Source organism: Amblyomma americanum, chromosome 8 (assembly GCF_052857255.1).
Source record: "Amblyomma americanum isolate KBUSLIRL-KWMA chromosome 8, ASM5285725v1, whole genome shotgun sequence".
Lineage (NCBI taxonomy): Eukaryota > Metazoa > Arthropoda > Arachnida > Ixodida > Ixodidae > Amblyomma > Amblyomma americanum.
The window spans coordinates 47641823-47663191 of record NC_135504.1 but is presented as its reverse complement, the minus strand read 5'-3'; the positions used below and the strand labels follow the sequence as shown (position 1 = coordinate 47663191).

The window sequence follows — 21369 nt, the reverse complement described above, 5'->3', positions numbered from 1 at the left end:
GCTGGCAAAGGACAGGGTTAATTGGAGAGACATGGGAGAGGCCTTTGCCCTGCAGTGGGTGTAGTCAGGGTGATGATGATGATGATGATTACTCTTGGCGCTGTGGCTCGTCAAAATTTGGCTTTTTCTACTAGTTACGTGCACTGGAGGGGTTGCTTTGCCTGAATGCTTTCGAAAACGCACATATTTTCGCACAGTGCAGCCATATTTTATCCAGCCACAGCGCCAACGGTAATCTCGTTCTCGGAATTCTAGAAATGGTTATGGCTATTGCTAACGAACGGCTAGAAGTCTCTAATTGCAACAAGTTGACTGTCTGTGATAGTTAAAATTTACTTATCAGAAATTAGATAACCATCCTACTAGTTAAGAAAATTCACATATTTTCCGGTTTCGCGAACAGTGGTAATACTTTGCCGCAAAAGCCAAAAGTTAACCCCAAAAAACATATTTTCGAGAATTACTTAGTCTTTCCTCTAACACCTGGTATATGCTAGGGCGCTCTTCCCAACTCGACTTCAGGGCCTGATTGCCGCGGCGAAAGCCTCACAGAAAAGCATAAGCGGTAACTGAAGCCTTTGTAGAGGGACGCAGATTAGTCCTCTGCAATTTAGACGGTGTGCGACGCGGACGGAGCAAACAGGCCAGGTACCAGGTGTGCAACTACTTAATCCTCCTTGGCCCGTGGCTCCACGGAACAGGTGCCAGGTGCTGTTGCAAGCCGACGCGGCGCAGCACTGATGATGGCGATAGTGCCGCTAAAGAAGCCCCCCCCCCCCCCCCCCCCCCCCCCCCCGCGCTTTGCAGAGAGCAGGAGAAAAGAAACGGCGGTCAGCAGCGCGGTACCCAGCAGTCATGCTTGCCGACAGTACGAACCGGGTCAGTCGAAGGACTTGACCGTGCTATTTCAGGGGGGCTGATCGAAAACCAAGAATGCGCGATGTAGGAACAAGCTGTCGAGATAACGAGCCGCGTTTTTTCTGCTGAACTGAGGCCTGCCGGTTCCTGCCGATGTTCTTTTCTTTGACCTTGTTGCCTTCTCTGGACTCCCTCTTCTCCCTTCTACAGTGAGGCCATTCAATTTGTTACGGTTATCGCCGGGAGTATTTTTTTATTGCTGTACCGATAGTTAGGTTTTAATTTACCCTTAGGCCTCGAGCAACGCCTTTAGCATCCTCCGGGTAGGGATCCAGGTCCCTGGTTCACCAGCGTGCCGGCCCAAAGTTTGCCGTTGAATTCTTTCGAACAGAATGGCGTCAGTGACATCCCAGTGGCGCTTGTACCCAATGGAGGCGGTGCCCTAAAATTGAAAGATTCTAAAATGATCCAGGATCAGCTGAAGGCTGTTACCAGCCGCCGCCTGGAGATCTCTGAAGTGGGCCTTTTGGGCAGTAGGGGCATTCTGTGCCTATCCTCGGATGTGCAGTGCGTGTAAGAGTTGCTGTATTGCACGTCGTTCGCATCATTGCCAGTTAAGCCCTCCATTCCAGAGCAAATCGCATGTTCAAAAGGCATCATCCGAGGCGTGGTGCTATCGGCCTCTCTTCAGGAACTACTTGACGACTTTCACGACGCCGGTGTTGGCCTGTTATCAGTTTACCGCTGTATTAGACATGCTAATGGCTCACGTGTGCCACCAGAGCCTGTGATTGCAACATTTGCAGGATATTCTTGCCCGTCTGTGCTTAAGGTTTGGCCCATAGTGTACCGATTCGACACGCTACATACTCGTCCTTGGCAATGCAGGAGTTGCTGGCGCTTTGGTGATAGCAGCAAAGCTTGCAAATCTGTAACGCGTTGTCGATTATGCGGAGAGAACCATTCCGCAGACATCTGCACATCTCAGGTGCCTACTTGCAGTCTGTGTGGCGGTGTTCATCCGGCTGATAATGGTGAGTGTCCTAACTGTTCAGATGAGCAGAATGTTCTGGGCATCATTCAGCAGAGACGGCGCTCTAGAGCTGGTGCTTATGCACAACTAGACAGGAAGAAGCCAACTTATGCGTGTCTTGCTAGGCCATCTGGGTCTGAGGTATACGCGTTGCTGACAAAGTCTGTGGTGTCAGGTGTCGGGAAGGCTCTTGCAAGTGTTGTGGACCGCATGCTGATTACCTTAAGTGAAGCTCTATCCCAGGGCATTCCAAGTCAGGTTGCTCATTCAACTGTTGGTCTTCCCGTTCCTTCAACTAGGCCATCCCATAGCCTCCCTGGTGTATCTTCCCTGTTTGCTATTCCTGCTGCGTCCTCGTCGGTGCCTGCGCATGGCGCCGGGGCACCAGCCTCTCTACCGTTCGCACTACGAACGTCAAAATGGTGAATCCTTCCCAGAAGCGTCGAGCTCCTTCCTCTCCGTCGAAGTCTGCCCTCCCAAACAACAAAAGCAAGAAAGGTTCCCCGTAATCCGCATAAAACGGATGTGTTAAAGGAGGCTGTCACAGCCTCTCTGCTTTTACAGCAACAATGGCGGGGTTAAAATTACTACCGTGAAATTGCCGTTCAGTCGCATCTTCATTTCACGATTTACAGATCCTTGTCTCACAATTCGACGCAGAAATACTTTTACATCAAAAAACTTGGCTTACTCTTATTATGTCATTCTCTCTAAAAATTTCCGGGTATTCGGAGCCGATCGCAATACTGCCGTGGTGGCGGCTTGTTAACATTAATTTCTTCTAAATTTCTTCATCGGCCGCAAGTGTCACACCATATTCAAAGACCTGACTGCGAATTGATGGATGTTGATATCGCAATTCTACAGTGTGCTCCCTTTACCATTGCTAACGGTTATTTCCTTCAGGTGTCCACAGTACAGATAATTTAAATGTTATTTTGCGGTGTTAAAATAGAGTTATGATTGCTGGTGATTTCAATTCTAATCACGTAATTTGGAGTTTTCGTACTTATGCATGTGGGCAGCTTCTTTGGTCATTGATATCGGCAAGGAACGTGCTTTGTTGCAACAGATAAATAGTTACTTACATGGGTTCTGATTCTCAGTCTGTCATTGACTTAACATTGGCAGTGAACGGGGTGCAGGTTTTTTCGTAGTCTACAGTTTATTGAGGTAATTCCTGTGATCACTTTCCGATAACTTTCTCCGTAGTAGCTTCTCCCCTCAGGGCGACTGCTTCCCCACAAAAATTCGTAAACCACACTCTTTTCAAAAACTATGCAATCCTCTTTCTTGTCAAGTGCATCATTTGATAACTTGGATCGCGCTCAGCAAGTTCTCTATTCCGTGTTACAGGCTTCTGAGCGCTCCGTGTTCACGGTGAAATCTACGGTGAAAAACAAACAGCCCTCCCTGTAGCGGAATGATGAATGTGAGAGAGCATATCTACTTAAAAAAGCTGCTTTAAAAAGCCTCTCTCTCTCTCATAACCACTACCCGCGGATTTAGATGAATTACAAATTTTTTGTGGCTTCACCTAAAAGGACCATTGCTAAGGCGAAGGAGGAGTACAATGAGAATTTGAACAATTCTCTTTCAAGCCGGAGTAACCGCAAAGCTTTGTACCGATTCATGGAACGCAACCATAATTCGTCGTCCTCTCATTTTACAGAGTCAGTGCCGTTACGACCTCAGGATGCAAAAAAAAAAACAGATTGACCAGATAGCACAAGTGCTTGATCTGCGCTTTCAAGTGCGGTTGACGGTTCTATTCGTCCTTCCCCCTCCGCGGGCTGACTTCATTGCGGTTACACCCTCTGAATAATTTTCCATAGTTACTGGCCGCAGACCTCCAGCTCCTGGATGCGATGGGGTCTCTATCGGTATGTTGAAATCGCTCGTGGAACAATTTACCTCTGAGGTAGTGCATATTGTTAACGTGCCCCTTGAGACAGCATGGCTCCCTCCTGAATGGAAAATTGCAAAAATATTCTTACTTCTCAAAGATCCTAAGAACGGTTTTGTAATTGATAAAATTTTGCCGATTCCACAATTGTCTAATTTAGTAAAACTTACTGAACGCATTGTTCACAGCCGTTTTACAGATCACGTTCTTTCAGTACAAGCCTTCAGTGCTTCTCAGGTAGGGTTCCGTCGGGGTGCTCGATCTGAACTGCTCATTTAGACTAGGAAAGCAGAATTAGGGTTGCAATAGAGAAGAATGAGGTCACACCTTTAGTCACTTTGCATATCGCTAGAGCATATGACAGCGTAGAGCATTCAATACTATTGCACAAGCTCGATGAAATTCGGCCGCCTTTATACATTCTTGCATGGGTGCAGGAAGTCCTAAAAAATAGACGTTTATTCAGTTCCAACGGTTCCTTTACTTCCAAAACCTTTTCACAGATTAAAGGTGTGCCCCAGGGATCGGTTCTGTCTCCTTTACTTTTTAACATCCTTTTGCGGGACATACCGATTCAGTGATATCAAAGTGTAGGTGCAGGCCTATAACATAACATTTTTTGCTTCTGCTAGGGACATTCATTCACGTTGCCGACTATTGCAGGCCTACGTCAATGCCCTGGAGGGATGGCTGGGCAAGTTCAATTTAATTCTCAACGTGAACAAATCTTCCGTTCTCGTTTTTCCTCCAGCGTCCCCTCTTTATATCTGTCTACTGTATTGCGACGCTTAAATCCCACAAGTTGAGTCCTTAAAGCACCTACGTGTAATATACGACCCGCATCTACACTGGCGACCAATATCAGAAGTATAGTCCACGAACATGAGCGAGCTCTCGGTCGGCTGACACGAATCAGCAATAAGAAATTTGGCGTGCGCAGAGGAACTCTTATTTCTCAAAAAGACGTATACGTAAGACCAATTGTGGAGTTCGGTTGTGTTCTGATCTCTGTTTGTCCTAGATGCAAAATTCAACCTCTGGTTCTCTTAAAGAGGGGCGCTCCACGGCTTTGCCAGGGTTTACCAATATCAGTGGCAAATTGTGTCCTCTTTCTGGAAGCTCGCATACAGGACTTGAACTCTCGCTTCCAGCTTCTCACAGTGCGCTCCTTCTTACGGGGACTTGGGCCTATGCCTGGAGTGGCTCCTCCAAATTTTTTTGACTAGCCCAGCTTTGTTTCTAGATAAACATTGTCCGCCTCACACTCTGCATAAATTTGTCTTTTCTGAGCCCATGCTGTCTACAATTGCAATCTCGCTTAGGTCCGTGCAATGCGTTAGCAATGTGCAGGCTGCACCAGCTGTTTGCTTGGACCATACGCTGCCGCTATATGCAAATCGCTTATCTGCCAACATGCTAAACTGTCTCCTGGAAGAATATATGTTCCAGTATGCGAGCCATGCTGCTATTTTCACAGATGCACCTCAACATGGCGAAAAGGCAGCAGTAGGGGTTTATTTCAAGACTAAATTTAAAGTCTTTCTATCCGGGTCACTCATTATACACCAATTTTTGCTGCAGAATTTCTCGCTATTGGTTTGGCCCTTCAAAAATTCCCCGCAATATTTCTCAAGTTATCATCCTCTCGGACTGTCTATCAGTATTGGCAGCGCTTGAAAGTTCGCAAACAAGTCTCTTGTACCGATCCCTAATGTGCTTTGTGCCGCTTTATTCTCAAGAGATGCGTTTTCCGTGGATCCCAGGGCACTATGGCATTACTTCAAATTCGATGGCCGATTTCTTAGCGAAATCAGCCATCAATGGGCCTGTTGCCGATGTCGTCCCGAACCTCACCCTGCAGATCACGTCCCGTTATGAACGTTACCAAATACACCAGTACATCAGCCATGAAGTCAACCTTGGTACAGCGGATTTCTAACTTTTAAAATTCCCATGCAACATACGTTATTGGACATCAAGACAGAGTGAGCTTTCCATGACTCTGTTGAGCTGCAGGATTAGTCGCCTTAATCTATATTTATACCGCTCTGGGCTCACGCCGTCGAATCTATGTGCGTCATGCAGGGACGTTGAAACGAATGATAATTTCATCCTCTACTGCCGGCTGTTTCCACGGCAGAAAATTCAAGTTTTGCAAAATCCTCTCGCTCAATTAGGGCTGCCGTTTACTCTTCCCGTCCTCCTCTCCTTCGGTGCAACCGTCAAAGGGCATGTCATTAGGCAGGTGTGTCAGGTTCTTCAAAACTAAATTATTGAAACCGGGAGATTTCATGTTAACTTCTCTATGCCTTTACATTCATCTCAAAAGTATTTTCTTTCTGATTAAATCTTTAAAATTTAGTTTCGCCATTCACACCGCTTTGTTTCCTCGATTTTCATTTCGAAGTCCTCAAGATGTCTGAAAATTCGTGATTTTGTTTTCTCTCAGGTTCCTCTATATTTATGAGCCGCTTGAGGTAAACATGGATGTGTTTTTCCCGCCTGGGTCTGCACCAAACACTAGCCAATCCCCCACCGTGCGTGTGTGCCATCGTTTTTGAGGAAACAAAAAGAACAACTGGGTCCATAGCGCCGATCTCTTCTCGTCCGTCGGTTGCCAGCTAAAGAGTTTTCTGACTGCGCTGAAGGAGGGGATAATGAGGGGTCAGTGAAGGAGGGGTCAGTGAATAAGGAGGGGTCAGTGAAGGGTTCACATTGTCCTGACACACAGAGTCTGTCGACGATAACTACGCGTGTCGCTTGGCATGTGGGGACGGGTGCAGGCGCGTGAAGATCAGGCGTCGTTGCTCGGAAATAAGCTGGCGCAGAGATGTAATGGTTTCGCGACGAAACGAAGAATTCATCTGCCAAACGGAGGGTAGTCTCGTAGACCGGCTGTGCCACCTTGCACTAAAGGTCTTCTTAAAGCGCTTATCGAAGGTCATGGAGAACTAGTGGAAAATATCGCGCCATGATGTGCGAGCTTGCAGGCAACAAGGTTGGCTTTCAGCTGGCGGTGTAAGCGTTCAACCATGCCGTTCGCGGAGGTATGATATGCGGTAGTAAGAGTATGGCGCACCCGAACCAGAGAATTCAGGGCGCGTAACAAGGCGCACTCAAACTGGCGGCCACGAACTGTCGTGACTACGGTGGGGCACCCGAAGTTTGAAATCCACCCATTTACGAAAGTCGGCGCTACATCAAACGCCGTCATATCAAGCAGCTGAAAGGCTTCGGGCCACCGTGTGTAGTGAACGACACCACGTGAAGGTACTTCACGCGTTGTGAAGTGGTGAGCCGATGATCGAACACACAGGCTCCACTTGTGCGAACCACACAGCGTGGTTCCGAGACCAAAATGGCGGCAGCTGAACTTGCATGCTGCTGATGTTCTCCGCAGCCGATGCATGAGCCGGGACCTGGGGCCGGGGCGCCGTAGCTGTAGGGGGGATGTCCCGGTTCACCAAACTGTCAGGAACCGGAAACTTAAAATCCGCATTCCGAGTTTGTGTTTTGGGGATGTCCCCTCACGACTTCACCTTTTGGTTAGCTTTAGCGTGGTGAACCCTTCCACGGCTTCGCCTCAGGAGGGGCACGCCACGCGACCCTCCCTGGTTAACATAACTAACAAGAAAGGGCGCCGGCGTCTGAGCGCCACAGACGGCTTGCTGCACTAGGGACACAGCATCACTCTCTTGGGCTGGGAAGCGTCGTCGGCAGTGTGCGTATCGCCCACGGCGCTCCGCTCTCCGCCATTGGGGCGAGGCCTAGTGTGGAGGACCGTTCTCCCGCATCACGTCCCGTCCGACCGTGGCGTATCCCCTGCAATAGCGTGGGCGAATATTCGCTCGTCACCTTGCTGCTGAGTCGGACGATCTCGATTCCTTAGCGCGTTTTTCTGCTAGCTGGCGTAGCTGGCAAATAAAATGTGACGGAATGTTACTTCTTTTGCAGGTCCTTGATAGCCAGCCTGCTATTCTCGTGCTTCAGCTTGCTATAATGAATGTGCTAGCGCAGGCTCATCCATTTAATCTCCCCAGATTTTTTTTCGTTAATGTCCTATTCTTCTTTCGCAAGTCCAAAAGCAAGCGCATGCACTCATGGCAATAAAATACCATTACGCATGCAGTAAAAAAAAAAAAAACTTATACCCAGACGTTTTTTTGTTTAAGCAAACAGGACGAGCAAGCGCGATTATTCATTCAGACACCCAAAGGTTGGAAAGAGATTGCAATAAGGCAAAATAACTATCAAAGAGAAGAGTCGCGAGGACATACGCCGGAATAAAAACAGCTGCAGTGCAGGTGCTTTTATTTAAATATTGATATATATGTTGCCGTCACCCTCGGTCCGAGCTTGGGTGTCCAAGGTTCTCAGGTTTTCAGAAGACATGGAGCAAGCGCGTAGCTTGTGGGCACTGTTCTTGCTTTCTACATCTGTAACTACTGTGAGATCCTGTAATTCAGACCCAATGGATGGTAAGTTGCTGAACAGTGGTGTCAGAGTTAAGATTACGCTAAAGGTTGACAATTCCTACGTACTAAAGGTGAAGTGCTCTGATGTTCATCATGGTTATGGTTCCTGTGTTGCAAAGTTACGCCTATTTAAGTGAACTGCTGTGTAGAATAAACTCTTTTACTATTTTATGAGGAGCTATGCTGTATATATTTGAGTTATTACACACTTATTTGCTTCAACAACAGATCGTTAGCCCACTGAGTTCTCTCAATGATGCAACATTCATCTAGACAAGCTTGCCTACAATGACTGTTGCATACTCTGACATAGTTTATCGCTAAATGCTAAATACAAACCCCCTCTATGAGTCTGAAGCTTATGAATGCAGTCTCAGTAAGTAATTAATAATATGACTGCTGTTCCCGGTGTCCTTCCCAGAATCCTTAGGTGTAGTACAGTGTTGTTTTGACTCTGCCTTTTGTTTTTACATAAAAGCAACTTTTACTGTGTTGGTTTAATCGCTGCAAAATGTGTAATACGTCACAGTAGGAACGCATACATGGTGCGGTATTCATTTTTTTGTCGTTCATACAGAAGCAATATTGAATCTAAACACTCCTTAACACTAACCACTAGTTACGCTTCTCCGTCGCAAAGGACAGGAGTTAACGGCGCATTATAGGCAAACAACGATGCGTAAATCATGATATTGACATGCACCCGTCGTTTCGGTGTGTAATGAAATCAGCTCCCACTTTTGGTTGTCAGAGAGAGTGGTTATTAAATTATGCGACACCGGGAAGTTCACTCATGAACTCTCCTCACTAACGCACTTTCTTGGCGTTAACATTTAAGTTTCCACTAAAGATTGCGTTGTTGCCGTTTGCATGCAATGCACGTTTCGCCGACCGAAATTATGTACGAAGCCCTTCTGTGCTCTTCTCCATCCTTTGATGCGGATCTGTAACATCGAATCGGGAGGCTTCCTTTTTAAATGCTAAAAAATTATTGACTGACTAATAAAAAAAAATTCGGTCTGAGGTGAAGCCTCTAAAATTTGCCACTTGATTCGGGGAATGACGGGAGAGAAGCGGAAGTTTGAATGAACCTCACTTGGCCAACCTGGTGAAATAAAATAAACATTGCTGCGACCGGCTTCGAAACAGCAGGGCGCAAACAGATCAGCTTTGCTGTCCAGTGAACGAGAGAACTGTGCTATCTCCGCAGCCCGTCACGCCATGTGTTACAAAGTGGAACACACTCTCGCGCTAGCAATACACATCGTCGACATCATCAATTTCTATCTGTGCGCAAGTAATAAAGGAAAGGAAACGAGCATTCTATCACGCTTTCGGGAGTGTGGTATTGGTGTCCTCCTTCAAAAGCCCGCTTTCGCAAAATATTTCATATTTAGCAATGCTAAGCCGCCAGGAATTTCTTCGTGGTTCATTCTGGCTGAATCGTATTCTCCCTGTTCAATTAGCAATACGGCGAACTCGTTTTCTTGATAGCTTTTTCAGTGCCCATCCCGTGTGCTAGAGAAAAGTACTTCTACTCGGAGCTGGTTCGCTCTATTCCATAGCAACTGCGCAATTGACGAGACACAGTAGGCAGGACACCACTCGCCCCTTTATTGTTTTCGCCCTGCTGTATCTCTTTAAAGGCGCTGTAGCTATTAAATATGGCCCCCATATTGATTGCTAGCTACTTTCTTTGTTTCTTATGCCGCTTTTCTGCTATGAAGAAGTCGCTTAACAATACTCATTGTAAGACAGGCCACTTTTCTACGGCCAATACTATCGCCAACATACATTAAGCGGCAAGCTCCGACCAGTTGTCGACATCAATGTACAGCATGTTTTACGCTTCTTTTGATGCCTGCAGAACGTTATTGATTAACCTAAAAGAACATCTCTCCCATGAATGGTTTTCATCGTTTAATGTTCATCAGGAGCAGAAATATCTCATTACAGTTACTACATACAAGAATATTTAAAAATATAAGTCTTCTAACATAGGCTGCACAGAAAAACTGCATGATTAAGTAAAGCAAAAAAGTGTTGTCAATAAAGGCAAGAATGGACCTTAATTACCTAATACATCCGTTGATTCAAATCTTGTCGAAATTTAGGGTGTATTTCAAGGCCATTTACAACCTTTAAAACATACTTCAACAATAACTCTCAATCCACAAAAGTAACAACTTGTCAGAAGTTGTCTTGCATTTGTTCACCTAAACCTTTAGTTGCGTTAAAAAAAAAAACTTCCATTTTCTACTTACTGCCATCACCTGACCGTGAACACCAGAAAAGTTAAAGTTAAAATTTTGAGCTCAGCTGGGCTGTTGTCGACGTTATGTCAGGAGGAAATAAACGCTGTCTTCGTTTGTCGCAGCTCTCTTTGTATCAACATCGCTTGGACGCTTGACAAACTACATCGGGAAGAAATGCTTTCCAATAATGCTGACAATGAAGCCATATCCACCTGGGTCCATCGTTATAAAGGTAATTTTCCATATTGCGCAATTAGAAAGCGTAAAAGAACAAAGTGCGTGGTTTCATGTGTCAGCATCAGTTCCTCATTAGACCAGACTGAAATACTCAACCTTTATTTTTATCATGAGGGCTTAACGTTCCAAAGCGACTCAGGCTATGAGGGACGCTGTAGTGAAGGGTTGCAGCAATTTTGACCACCTGGTATCTTTAACGCGCGTTGACATCGCTCAGGACACGGGCCCCTAGAATTTCGCCGCTGTCGAGATTCTGTCGCCGCAGCCGGGATCGGACCCGCGTCTTTCAGTTCGGCAGCCAAGAACCATTATCACTATGCCACCGCGGTTGCCTACTCAACTATTATGAAGATGACATTCCTGATAGCTCATTTAATTAAAATTTAATTAAAACGGCTTACCGTGCTTCACACGGTCTTGGCCATCTCGCTCATACAGTTTACGCCGGCCGTTGGTCTAACTGCGCTATTTCAACCGTCCTACAAAATCGCTTCAAGATCTCGCAAACCGAATGTCCTGATCTGACTGCTGTCCTCTCTCGGCTCTGAAGTTGTTCGCGATAGTCAGATCCCCACATATGAAGGAGGTTGCATCATGTTCTCAGTGCAAGCCACCTACTTAACGTTGTCCCGCTATCGACGCGCTTTCATAAACCAGTCATATTGTTTGTTGACATTTATTGATCGACGACTTGACCTCTGTCTTCTTCTCTTGACGTTAAGTGCACAAATCATGTCTGAAACTAAATGAATCTGCTCATAATCATAAAAATTATATAATGATAATAAATAAATCAATCTACTAATATGAAATCTGCAGTGCACACCACTCTTTCATACAAGATACAAACTTCAAATATGCTCTCCAAGTGAATTTTTGCAATACCGCCCACAACTTTTAGAAACTGCGTCCACTACGGCGCCGGCACCGCAGCCGCAGCGGGCGACATGTCTCTCGGGGTGGCCAGGACGGCGGCATGGCTGCTCGCGCTGGCAGGCGTAGCCGTTTCTTCAACAATTTTCGACTGGGTTTTGCTGTGGTGATGTGAAATGAGGTGTTCATTGGGCAGAGATTATAAAAAAAAGGCATATAGTCGCATACTTGTGTGAAGCGCAGTATACAATCTCAAGACACCAGTTTTGGTAATTCCCGCACCAACAACTCAACGCGTATTGCTTGTGAACTTGGCCGAGACGTCACTGCTTGGAGTGCATAACAAACGCAACTTGCTTAAAGGGCAAGAAAGCCTGTGCATTGTTCGACGGGAGTTGTGCGCCTTTCGGAAGTGGTGCCGCAGAGTGGTTTCACGTTAAAATGGTCGTGCGGCAGCAACTACGGAAACCGGCATTTCGCTCCACGGGCAGTCGTATTCCTGTCGGCATGTGGGCGGCAGCATCGCCATCTTGACCTGCTCGCCTCCTTCCACGCTCGCGCCAGCCATGGAGTCGCTCTTGTTGCCCCGTCGTCACTCGAGGAGACATTCTCGTCGTCGCGGTTAGCTCAGTTGGCACAGCGACTGCTCCAGTGAGGCTGTGGTCCCGGTTCCGGATCCCGCACAAGGACGAATTTTTATTTGTGTAAACTGTATAGCTTCCCTTTGTGGCCGTATGGCTGTGCTTCGGTGGATGCCAACGAGTCGTTCCCTCTATTGCAAATTAAACCCCCCTTAGAGGATCCCCTAAGCATTTAAACGATGCCATTCCGAATTCGAGTTATTGATCAAGTCGCTCTCATCCTACAAGTGGTAGCCGTCACGATTGGCTCGTTAGAGCTATAGTGTTCCGGTGAAGCGGTGGTCGCGTGTTCGTACCCCGTAGGAGCGCGAATTTTCTTTTAACTGCGAAGTTTCTGTGGAAGCTTTATACGCGCTATACAAAAACCTAGAGAAAAGAGGCCCAGATGAGCCCAGAATTGCTTATCCGCTAGCGCATTCCCTTTGAAGTAGTCGCTTTTTTTTGTTCAAAACGACATAAGTAATTTATGCCCGCCCAGAGAGGTTTTGTTTCGGGCTCAGTACGAATATCAGTTCCTTGCTTTCAGCAGCCCTTTCCCTTCAATCACGCTGCTGCCCAACCCTGCGGCGGCAACGAGGAGTGCCTCGCACTCGGCTTCCTTCCCACGCCTCTGTGTGCCCGCTACGCTACAACCGGCAACACTCGTTATGCCATACCAGTTGGACATGCGCAGCATCATTGGATATGTACGCCCCCTTCGCTTCCCCTGCGTTTCCTGGTGCTCGTTTTACGAATTCCTGTCCTCCATCAAATAGCTTCTCGAATTGTTTGGACAGCACTTACGCACGCTGCAGCCGCGCTTCGCCGTGCCGGCAGTCGGTGCTTGGCCCCGCCGCGGTGGCTCAGTGGTTAGGGCGCTCGACTACTGATCCGGAGTTCCCGGGTTCGAACCCGACCGCGGCGGCTGCGTTTTTATGGAGGAAAAATGCTAAGGCGCCCGTGTGCTGTGCGATGTCAGTGCACGTTAAAGATCCCCAGGTGGTCGAAATTATTCCGGAGCCCTCCACTACGGCACCTCTTCTTCCTTTCTTCTTTCACTCCCTCTCTTATCCCTTCCCATACGGCGCGGTTCAGGTGTCCAACGATATATGAGACAGATACTGCGCCATTTCCTTTCCCCAAAAAACCAATTATTATTATTAGTCGGTGCTTGTGGCGGCGGCTGGTGCATTGAGGTGCAGCCAGAGTGATGGTCTTTAGCTCCGGCATTGGAAATGAATTCTGTGCGAGCAGGGAGCTGTAGTGTGGGCAGTCATGTCCGCGGGCCCGGCGTCGCGGGTACCCCAAGCTGATGTAACTACCGGTACGTCGTAGTCTATAATATATGTGCTGGTGCCCGTCTCGTCAGGTCGCTCTGGCCGTAGAGGACAACGGCTCCCTCGTGTGCGGACATACGTTGCTCGAGATTGTTTTTCGCCTGGTGCCTCAGGTCAGATCTTTACCCTGGGTTTTGTCTTCCTCCCTCTCTCTCTGGATGAGAAACATGTTACACTGCTGTGTTACCGAAACGCCTACTGTAACTCTCCAATGCCTCATGTAGGCTGTAATAAAATTTTTTTTAAATATCACTCCGGCTCGTGCTCAATGTTTCCAAGACTCTAGCAGGTTCCATCCATGGCTCCAAATATTGGAGACGACCCAAAAGTATACGTTGCTAAGTAAGAAGACAATTTTCTCAAGATGACTTCAATGGCTCTTAAATTATCTCCCAGAAACTTAAATCAATATACTCTCTGTGGGCATGAAAAACGTAACCTCAGCACCCCGTATCAATTCTTTGGTGAAAGTAATATTTTGACTGAGCCCGTAAAAAAACATCTCGAAGCTCGCATCAATTATTTATACCGTTTTAAATGAATAAAATGAATACTTAAAACGGAATGCATTAAAGGAGTAGTGATTTTATGCTCATCTGGACATCTTTTTCCAATGTTCGTGTAGTGTGCGTATAGAGCTTCCACATAAATTTTCTAGTTAAGGAAAAGTTCTTTGTGGTCAGGGGTACGAACACAGGACCACCGCTTCGCCGTTAAAGTAGTGTTAACTGAGCCATTTGGGACGACTACCATTTCTAGGGTGAGAGCGAACTGAACGCGAAGCGGCAACAGCATCGTTGAAACGCTTAGGAGTATCCTTTAAGGTTGAATAAATTTTTCACAAGGGATCAAATTACTCGTTGGCATCCACCGAAGCACAGCGAAACGGTTGCAAAGGGAGCACATACAACTTACACAAACAAAAATTTGTCCTGGTTAGGGGTTCAAACCCTAGACCACCGCATCACTGGAGCAGCCACTCTACCAACTGAGCTAAACGGGACGGCTAGCATATGAAGTGTGATATTCGGGGTTGGAACACTGGACTAAAGTTTCATCGGAAGAGCTGCCCTATCATATGACCTTCCCGGGACGGTTAGCATACGGTAGGGCCGGGCCTGGATGAATTTTTTATTAACTATAAATTTCTGTGGAAGCTTTATAGTTTTTGTTTCTAATCATGTGGCTGCGTTTTGGTGGATGAAAATGAGTAATCATTTTCATGTTACATATCTACTGCACCGCGTGGGATTCCTCTTAAAATTCCCATTCAACATTTCACCAAAAGTGGTCGGGTACGGTGGATCAAACAAAAACATTCAAAAGTGTCAGCTATCAACACGGCAGAACATATCGGCCATTTTCTTATCAGAGGCGCTAATAAAGCGTTGGGCAATATTATGTCACACCCACCTTCCCAGATGTCTTATGAAGCACGGAGTAGCAGACATGGGTACCCTTACGAAGCCGAGCCCTCATGAGTGCTTGATCAGCCTAACCTTATGAGGGCCTCACAATGCGGCGTGAAAGAGGATTCGGACAGAAAAATATGTGGCGGCGAGGTTGAGGGTGCGAAAGATGCATGTCTTGAGGGTGAGGGTCCTTGGCGAAGTTTTTGCCTGCCCTTGCCTTCCTTTAATTTCCCAGTCCGGGGCGCTGCCTATTCCTGATCTCGCGTGGAAGCGGAAGTGATGATTAAAGAAAAACAACTCAACAAGAACTTCAGTGTAATGGTTGGCTGCACTACCAGTGCGGCCCTTTCACTCCGAACTGCGTACTAACTAAACGCGAAATGAGAGAAAGCAATTAAAAAACAAAGAACTAAGAGAACAATCGAAAAAGCTTCAAAAAGCCTGAAATAAAACCGCCGTGTTACCTAAAATGCGACGCTCTATGTCGCGACAGGAAGCCAGTTGCAACGTTTCGCCGAATGTACTGATGATGATGCATTATCGCGAAAAAGCTTTCTAACCAAAGACAGGAAGTGTAGTACTTTCCAGGGTTCCAACGAACACAACGATACTAAAAATGAGTGGTGGCTGCGGAAAAAATTGAAGTGTTTTAAGCTACGAACAACTGCCACCTAGAATTCGCATTAGGACGCTAAAAAGCGACGAGAACAAGGCAGCAAAAAGAAAAGCCGGTGAGGACGTATTTTAGGATATGAGGATCGCCTATTTCGGCTATTAGGCCATAATGTTAACCGATCGCTTCACATGCCTGTGGATTTCTCAGCGTCTCTCTTCGCAGGAACAGACATTGTACATAACGGTTTTACGTTCCCTCGAGCGAAAGTACTCCTCGTTCGTATAAGTTCTGCCTACAGGCCCATATTTGTGAAACTGGTCTTCCTCTCATCTGCATTCATAGGTCACTGGGAGTCCTCATGCAACTACTTGCGCAGAGGTTCAGCGCCTAAACGGTGCGCCATAGCCCCTGCTGGTGGTTGTTTCAAAGCCAACCACCCTTGGGGCTTCTGAACCCTGGTTGCTCTTGTTGAGCTTGAACAGTGCTACTCTACAGGCTCGTGGCAACTGCGTTGAATTGCCTACCAAGGCAGGTGTGCCACCTGCTTTTCAAAACAAGCCGACACCGGGTTCTTCACCCACCAGGGCCTTTGACGCTAGGGTTTGGGTCCCGTTTCATCACTCTGTCATGTAAAAATGAATAGAGGAGTGTCTACAGAAATGGTACGCATTCCTTGATCAAGTATTCAAGGTTCCCTGGTCCTCTGAGCACCGAGACATCCTTTACTCTGCGCGCCTACCGCTTTCAACCCTTGACTCGCAGCCAGTAGGTCTGCGGAACGACGAGGCCGCATCTGAACGTCGTACTGCGTATACCCCTCGCTCCTCCCACGCGTCATACCTTGGCAGCCGGACAAAGCAGGACAATAAACCTAGATATTTTTTCGTTTTGTTGGAAATTACTGCTTCGTATAAATTATGCTTTTCGTTCAGCGCTTCCACCGCCTTTCGTGGCTGTTCTTTCAGTCGTAGCTGTTCTTGCATTTGTAGGGTTGTACTTTTATGGGTTCCTCTACCATCCCATCCTCCCACATCCGTTTACCGTATATGCTTGTGTACAAGCCGCACTATTTTAATCAAATCTTTTGAACTGTAGGTTATACATGAACCAGTCCTATAACTACACAGTGACACACTGTGGTTCTACTGCGAATAGTGTGTCAAATAATTAAAAACCTGGTGACAGATACGAACATTTCATCTCACCATTCATCGCTGCTTTCGAGCTAGTCGACATCGGACGAGCTCTGCTCATCGGCACTCTCACCGCTGTCGGAAGAGCTCGTCTCATTAGCGTGCTCCAAAGCTGATCGTCTTCTGTGCCGTCCATGGAGTTTGACATCTGCATGAATCTAAAACTCTTTGATATAGTGTCCGCTGATAACGAATGCCACGCGTGCACAATCTAAGCGCACAATTGCTGAGGGACGCTCGCTTCAGCGGCTCTGTCAGAATTGTTCTTTGATTGGCCGCGGCCATCCGCTTCGTGTAGAACCGCCGAAATTCCTTCTTGAATGGCCGGCTAACGGAAACATTGAGCGCCTGGAGAACACTAGTCAGACCACCAGCAATTACGGCCAAGTTAATTCGGCAGTCTTTCAGCTGAGACTTCACTCGGTCTGTTAGGAGCCCTCTAAAGCTGTCGAGCGCAAGAAGGGCTCTGCGGCGCAGTAGACCTCCTGGTCGGCTCTGCTACAGTGTTTTGAGCCCGTCTATGAACAATTTCCGGACATCCAATCTTTTTCATCCCCTGTACTTAGATACCCGGGGGAAGTTCTCTTTTGGCAGAGCCTTTCTCTCAAAGACAACCAATGGTGGCAGCTCCCTTCAATAGCATCAGTGTGCAATTTTGCAAGACTGGTGTAGTGCGCACGGAGGTACTTTTTTGCCCCTTTGGCTTCCACCGTGCCATATTCAGGAGCATCGAGCCAGACAGTGGTCTGATCAGCATTGCCTTTCTCTGAGAGGTCGTACTCACGCTCCCTCCGAACTGCGGTGACAATGGGAAGAAGTTTCATTATTTGGTCCTCGTATTCGGCTGGCAGCTTCTGGTACAACGTTGTTTACGGCGGATAGAGAGTAGCTGCCGTTTCATAAAACGTTCAAGCCACCCTCGACTTGGTTTGAAGTCCGCAGATCGAATGTTCATGTGCTGAGTGATAACGATTGCTTTCATTGGGACAACTCCACAGACAAAGCGAAGCCGTTGATCATTGTAGTGCGAACGTACTCGACGAGGTCCTCTTCAAGTTTTGGTAACTTGCACAGTCTCCCATGGAAAGCTTCACGGGTTCGGGTGTTCTCGGCCATTCCTTGCATTTGCATTTATTAGCAGCGGACACACTTTATGTCGACGTCAAACTTGCACCCGACTTCCCGTTCACCGTGTTCTCCAGCGTATTTAGCCACTTTAAGTTTGACGCCTGCAGTGTAAGCCCGTCTCCGCTTGCTGATTGATTTTTGTTGGCGTTGAAAAGCACGCAGCCTGACACACGACGGCACAAGCAACACAACAGATTCCGCAAGCAGTCCACGCACTTCCGAAGGAATCCCCGGATAACAAAGACGAAATGGCGCTGGGCATGGTATCGTGAAAACTGGAAACATCAAGGCGCGGAAACGTGGTGTTGCACAAAATGAAGGTAAAGGATGTGGTGTGGGAAAAACTAACTGGCGCCACATCGTAGCACTGTGGGGAACTAGGCGCGTGTAGTTTTTTTCTAATTTTTGCGGCCGAAAGTGGGGGTGCGGGATACACACGATGGTGGCTTATACACGAATATATACGATAGTTTATGAACGTTTTTCTCGACTCATTCACCCATCTTCCCCTGTCCTTCCCGGGCGGGTTTGCAGCAAAGTTGTAATGCTATTGCAACGATATTGGGACGAACTATGCAGCTGGGATTTCCACCTTCCGCGCATTCGATGTTCCCCATTGTGCCGTCATCGTGGCTTACTTTTGAGCAAAAGCGAGTAGTGCCACTCGCTTGGAATTTCGGCTAGCACTTTCGTTTGGGGTTTCGTCCAGCTTTTTCGTTTCGTTCACTTTCTGTGCGGCGGTTCTTAGTTGTCATCTCCTGTACAATAGTCTTCCCTGTCACCCTCTCCATATCCGTTCTACGAATAAAATGTTCAGCTGAACGTCCGCGTTTTTCCGTAGGCGTGTTTGTCATCGTGTCCTGTCTCTCCCGTTAACTCTTCGCTTCCCTCGAGATATAACTTTAGCGTTAGGACGCCGTTCCTTTAGATCAGCTTGCTTTATTATTCGGTCACGGTGGCAGCACATAGATGAGACGAAAATGAGCTTGGAGGAACGGGGGAAGTCAGTGAGTCCAACGCGTTTGAAGCCAGCTATAGAAGTGGGCTGCCAGCAGACATTCGGCCGGGGCCTGATACGCCGAGTGCGGTGCAGGCGACCCCAAAGGTGCGCTGCTCACCGGCATGCGCGACACCGCATAAGCACCGTAGCCAGAATATGCAGCCCTTCGCTGATCCTTGCTACGGAACCTTTAATCTCCGCTATTAATCCACCTCTTCCCCCAATTCTTTTTAAACCTTTCTTTATCAGTGTAGCTCGGTCTCTGCACCTCATCTACTTTTCTATTGATCTGTTCAATGTTTAACGTTGTGAATTTTTGTGCATATTTCCTCGGCCATTGCATCTTTAATACTGGTCTGTTTTGTGATCATACTCTGTCACTTTTTATCAGTGTAACTTTGAAATTCCTCACTCATGTGGGCAAAGCTCCCTTCCCCTTTGGAAATTACGTTGATGCTCGTAAACTCTGTTCCTCTTAGTGTTTCGTTGTAACTTGAGCGCAGTTCCTGCCTTTAATTCTAGCTGCAAATCTTTCCTAATGAGGCCTACGAAGTGCTGAAGAAGAAGGTCCACATGTGCAAACGAAAACGAAAGCGGACCAAGGGAACTATAGTTTGTCTTGTGGGACTTGTTAGCAAAAGCATACATTTTCAAAGAGAAAAATAATTCGTAGGTAAAAAGTGCTGCAGTTTAGGGCGAGGATGAGGGAGCACGGAGAGATCTAGTGTAACGGCGAGGGAGGGCCGACAATTTTTAGAAAATCTGGGTAAGGAATAACGAGGGCCTGTAAATTCTTCAAAAAGAAAATGATGGAGCCCCGCAGATTTTTTGTAATGTAGAGGGAGGAAAGGCGGAAGTGAGCGCATCCGACCACCGGTTCCTATATAAGAATTGACGAAATGGATGTTCTTCCACCAAACGCAAGCGCGTGGATCTTTAGAATGGAACCGATAACTTATAAAACCAGTACCTTGAATTATTAATCTGTAGGCTGACGTAATGTTTACAAAATGCCGCCGTGGTGGCTCAATGGTCACGGCGCCCGGTTGCTGGCCCTCAAGATGCTGTTTCGATCCCGGCAACGGAGGTCGGATTTCGATGGAGGCGCAATGCTAGAGGCACGCGTATTGTGCAGTGCCAGTGCACGCTAAAGAATTCTAGGTGGCCGATATTTCCGGTGCCCTCCACTGCGGCGTCCACAATATTCTGAGTCGCTTTCGGACGTTAAACACCACAAACCAACAAACCAATTGTTCCGAACTGAATATGGGGAGGATGCAGCTACCCCTTATGCAAAAAGAAGAATGCACGCATGAAAACGAAAACTATACCGAAAAAAAATATCGGGCTCGTTTAAAACAACCAAGACAGTATAACTAAAATTAATGATAACATATTTGAGTTAATATAGGAAGAAGAAGGAAACGCTTTTGAAGAGCGAATAATGAAAAGTCTGTTCACAATGAACCGTGCCACGAAGAAAAAAAATTATGGCAGTAACATTAGAATATTTACGTCAAGTGCTGCAGGGAATGATAATAGCAAAATTCATAGGTAACGACCAAATGCAGACAACTTCATCGATTGAAAAGGTATTTAATAGCAAACTGTGCACCCACGGGTACTGTTGGATAATTTTTGTCAACCGGGCTTTTGGAAGCAGGGTAAAATATTGGTTCTTGGAGAGTAGGTAGTAAATACGTAAAACCCAATATATGAGTTAGGTTTTTTATGGTTGAAAGATTATCGCTGTGTTCAACCTCTAAACAACCAACCATGTAACAATTGATTGAGGCTCTGATAACGGTTGTAAATGAATATATGGAAGTTATGAACGATTGCATGGAGCCTACTTTGATTGCGCGAATGCATTATGTTGTTGATATATCCCCAGGCATGAATGCATTTCAGTGCCCAGTGTGTTTTGAAATCTCAGCTACCTCACATCTGTGATTTTCAACATTTGCCGTTACTACAGCTCAATAGCTATTTCGTTTCTATTGCAGTTTATAAACAGCGTCTGTGAATCAATTGATATATGTGACAAGCTGATTCGCAGCGACACATTGAAGGTGAGTCAACCGCCAGACATTTAATTTTCTAAACCATAATCGAGTGTTAATGTACTGCTCTAGAACTTAGGCGTACGTTCTTGGGTTCCCCACCTTTAGTCAAATAATCCTGCCTTTTGTTTTTTACTCCGAAAACATCTACAAGTTCTCTCCTCATCTTGCTTATGGTAGGGGCATAATATTTGCCGCCTGAATATTTCCACTTTATCCTGCTGCCCAATATGAACATCATTTTAGTGGGTCTGCACCAGGTGCGCAGAGCAGGGACGCAGGGACGAGCTCAAGACGAAGGTGCAGCTAAGGCCTTTCCTTCTGTGCAAGGCAGGAGAAAGATGGTTTTCAGAACTTAGTTGC

General features: G+C 46.7%; 1 long non-coding RNA gene across 1 annotated transcript; it reads left to right on the top strand.

Moving 5' to 3' along the window:
• The first annotated feature begins 8182 nt into the window (after positions 1-8182).
• On the top strand, positions 8183-21015 carry LOC144100572 (uncharacterized). Its single transcript, XR_013307738.1, has 3 exons — positions 8183-8275; positions 10650-10759; positions 20950-21015. It is a non-coding gene; the product is annotated as an uncharacterized LOC144100572 (long non-coding RNA).
• Positions 21016-21369: the final 354 nt, after the last annotated feature.